The 4415-nt window shown below is 34.4% G+C and overlaps 1 long non-coding RNA gene across 1 annotated transcript; it reads right to left on the bottom strand.

Moving 5' to 3' along the window:
• Positions 1–987: 987 nt before the first annotated feature.
• On the bottom strand, positions 988–3750 carry LOC145003453 (uncharacterized). The gene is made up of 3 exons (XR_013661965.1): positions 3586–3750; positions 3397–3495; positions 988–1411 (listed from the first exon to the last, which is right to left on the bottom strand). It is a non-coding gene; the product is annotated as an uncharacterized LOC145003453 (long non-coding RNA).
• Between the last annotated feature and the right edge of the window lie 665 nt (positions 3751–4415).

The following is a 4415-nucleotide window of genomic DNA, read 5'->3' as shown; positions in this document are numbered from 1 at the left end:
AAGATGGAAGAATCATCAAGTTGTTTTGTTTACAAGTCTGTATATGTATATATTTGTTGAATGACTTGTAATGCTATCGTTTATGCTTTATGATCTGTATCGGAACATGACATCCCGACTTTTGATTATGAAATGAAATTATATTTCTTTATGAAATGTTTTGATAAATATCTATTTTATCATGTTTTGTTTTTAGGAACAAATTCCGCATCTCTCTTAAAGTTAAAAGGATTTACTCTGAAGTTATTTTAAAAAGCATAAATGAAATCGGTCTTTTCTGGCCGAGAATTTGGGGATGTCACAGTGGTACTCCCAATCTTTAATTGGATAAGACTCGGAATTGAGAGAAAACAGAAGAGAGAATGTTTTGATGTTATGAAGAAGAAGTGTACAAACCACAGATTCGGATATGATCATATAACATAAAAAACTTCTTGTCTTAAAACTGCCACATGACAGTTTTATATCCTAAAACTGTCCACAAACGGTCATAAACAACCTTAAATCCGGGTCTAAAATATGGATCACAAAACTGGGTACATTTATCAAAAATCCAAATTTCTAATGCAATTTTAATATAGTAACATAACATATATAAAAATTTTTGATCCCAGCCAGGGGCTGCCGCCCCTTGGACCCTGCTATAAGATAAAAGATGAGGCATACACACATAATAAGTATTTCATAGAGAATCCATCAGATCTATAAGATAGAAGAGAGTGAATATACACTCACACGTATAACAACAAAATATATACACACATAACACGTATTTCATAGTGAATACATATTCCACATAACAGATGAGGTATACACACATAACACGTATTTCATAGAGAATACATCAGATCTATAAGATAGAAGAGAGTGAATATACACTCACACGTATAACAACAAAATATATACACATAACACGTGTTTTATATAAAATACTTCATATTATTGCGTTGGAATGAAAATAACTACACACTCCACACCATACCGATTTGTTCAATAATTGTCAAAGTGACATTGATCAACAAATTAACCCCATTACACTTAAGTAACATTAGTAATATAAAATCACCAACATCTCTTGGGAGGAAGTCTGAACCGCCCAGGATACAAGTTGTGGACAATCGGCGTGAAGCCCGTCTTGTTGCAGCTAAAACAAACTCGAAATCTGTCACACCCCCGAACCAGACAGCGGAAACGTCCGGGGGCTTGCGTGTGACTTCATCTTGAAATATCATTACAGTGAATATAATTGAAACATAACATCATCATCATCACACATGTAATATTACAACATTCATTATTTACATCAAGTATTGTATTTGAATATTACATGCCAAAATGGTAAAAGTATGATGAAACAAAATATCACACAATATCCATTAGTTTGTTTCGTTCATCCTGCTTCAACGGTATCCTGAGAATACAAGTTATTTTGAAAATGGTCAACATAAAAATGTTGGTGAGTTCATAAGCATGTTTGTGAAAATGATTTGTATAACTTTGAAAACCACCAGAAAATCCGATATTTCCTGAAAAACTGTTTAGTGTGTTTAATGTCTTCCGTAAACTTCATAACGTTAATTCCTCTAAGTGAGCCGTCATAACCATACTAAATAATGACAATTACACCTGTCTTGGCGTCGTTGGACGCCGACGGAAAATAGAATAAGGTTTTCGTCACCCTAGACTGAGTAAGTCTAACTGTAGCGAACAGCTGAGGTGTGGGGAGTCAATCCCGTATAGATCTATACACAAATCCCCGTTCTCACTCTAGGAGACTCTGGTTATAACTACAGGCTACGATCGTACACTTAATAGGTGCCAACCGATAAAAACTCGCTAGATCCTTAATCGAATTTACGCGAAGAAAAATGTATAAACTCATTCTAGGACCAATGATCCATGTAAGTGAACCATTAAGGCGTCGCTAAACATGTAAATCATTTCAAGACCCAAATGGAATGAGATTATTTAACATGGGCCCGAAATATATATGAAATGACAACTAAGGCCCATTTCACATGTAAAGTATTTACATGCTCAAATGGCACACAAATAGTATCCAAGGTCCGTCGCACATGTTAATGGGTCAATGAGGCCCAATAACATATAGATAGTATATAGGACCTCTCACACATAAAAATGGGCCACGAAGGCCCAATAACCTAGAAAATGATCAAATTAAATTCGTTCATTAGTTTATGGTTGGTTTTGGTTCAGGTATTCACTAAAATATCCGAAGAAAGAAGAACACATATAAAACTCATTCCTGAGCCCAATAAACATGTAAGTGGACCACTAAGGCCCACTATACGTGTCTATTATTTCCAGGCTTAAAGGAATGTGAATGTTTATCCTAAGCCCAATATACATGTAAAAGGACACTAAGGCCCGCTAAACATCTATATTATTTCCAGGCCCAATAAGGATATGAATATCGTTTTTAACCCGTTTGTTATTGTTTTGTTTATTTTAGCTTGATTATTTACAAAGTTGATATAAAAGCCCACTTTTTGTAAAAATGACGTTCTTGGCCCAATAAGCCAACAATTTAGGATTTAGGGCCCAATTTTTGTAAGAATAACACTTTAGTCTCCATTTTGTTCAAAACTTGTTTTGATGAATATTTTGTAGTAAAAATAACATGTTAAAACCCATTTTTGTCAAAATTAACAATCTTGGCTTGATTTTTGTGAAAATACACATTTTCTAGTTTTTTAGCTTTTCCGACCTAGTTGTTTGAAAATTTGTAGAAAAATCATCGTAAGTCGAAATTTGGATCCGTAAACTCTCAAAGTTTAGAAAATTTGTCTACTTTGTTCAAAAAATTTCTCATAATTTTTAATGGCTTCTAACACGTGTTAAATTGCTCATCTTCACAGGTTGGTCCGAAATTATTTCAAATCTGATAGGAAGTTTTGTAAAATTCGCCAAAAATTGTAGAAAAATCGTATGAAAATGTGCGAGTAGTCATTTTAAAGGTATAAACCTGAACTTTATCCATGTAAAACAGTTTTGAAAAATACTTCCATTTGGATGGTCAAAACAGTCTGAGATTGGACCAAAACTTTTCTGTCAAGAGCTGTTTTGTGAGTTTAGTTTATAAATCTTTGAACACAACACTCATTTTTGCTATATAAAGTATACAAATCCCAGATCTACATGTTTACATGTAATACTTGAAATAAAACATCCTTTTCTCATGTTTCATATGAAGATCCTATTGATACACTTCAAGTTTCTTAACATATTTGTAGATTAGTGAAGAAATCACACATAATCACCAAATGTTTCAAGGAAATCACACATAATCATGCATATACACATAGATCTACACAAATCAATTGTATTCTCCCCCAAAAACAAGTAAAAACCAAAAACAAGGGGGTATGAACTCACCTTTTGCTTGAATGTTTCGGTTTTGAAGGAGAATGGAAGAAGATGGTGTATTTTTGGTCCTAGCAAGCTCCTTGGGAGGTTTTTGGGCTTAGATGGGTTCTAAGATGAAAGATCACGAAATTACATGAGCTAAGAGGAGATTTTTGAAGTAATAAGAAAGTTAAATCATAGATCTAAGTAAGAAATTACCAAAGTTGATGATCTTGAAGAAGAATCTCTTGAAGCTACACCCAAAATCTCGAAAATTTTGGATGGAAGGAAGGAGGATGTTCTTGATGGTTGAGAGAGTTTTCTTGAAAGATTTTTGATAGAATGAGGGTGGTGTGAGGTGTTTTAGCCGTGAATAAGAAGAAGGGAGGAGAGAGAAGGAGTATGGTGATGTGCATGGAGATCCACCATGCAATAAAGAGGTGGCAAGTGCACAATTTATCTTGTTTTCCTTTTTTTTTTTGTCTAATAAGCATAATAGGCCTAAAATTTGGGCTTAAGAGAAAGAAATTGACGGAATTTGGACCTTCTCTTAAGTTGATCAAATTTATGAAGCCCAATAATAGATTTTCGGCCCATTGGGCCTTCAAGAAGGTTCACGACCCAAAATGGTAAGAAAAGGATGGGTTTATGGACCATTAAGGTTAATTAAATCATTTATGACACATCATGGTCCATTGGAGGCAGAATGAATCATTCTAGGCCCAAATGGCCCAAAATGTTATAGACTGATGAATTGATAATTTATTGGTCCCTTAGGCCCAATAAGAGAATATTAGTCCATAATGAACTTGAGTCGGGATTTCTAGGGTTTCCAACCCTTAGTTGAACATATGAGAAGTATTTAAATGAGAATAGAGTATATTAAGTATAGCCTTTTACAATGGATGATGTTTACATGGGAATAGAATTTCCTAGCGAAATGCAAGTTGTAACAAAATCCCTTGGCCATTCCTTAGCCATATGCCCCTCCTTACCACACAGGTAGAAAGCCGACCCATTAGAGAATTTCTCCACTTCCAATGATGCGA

This window comes from Lactuca saligna, chromosome 6 (assembly GCF_052625555.1).
Source record: "Lactuca saligna cultivar CGN05327 chromosome 6, ASM5262555v1, whole genome shotgun sequence".
Taxonomy (NCBI): Eukaryota; Viridiplantae; Streptophyta; class Magnoliopsida; order Asterales; family Asteraceae; genus Lactuca; species Lactuca saligna.
Note: the sequence above shows the minus strand (reverse complement) of the source record. Positions and strands in the feature narration are given on the sequence as shown.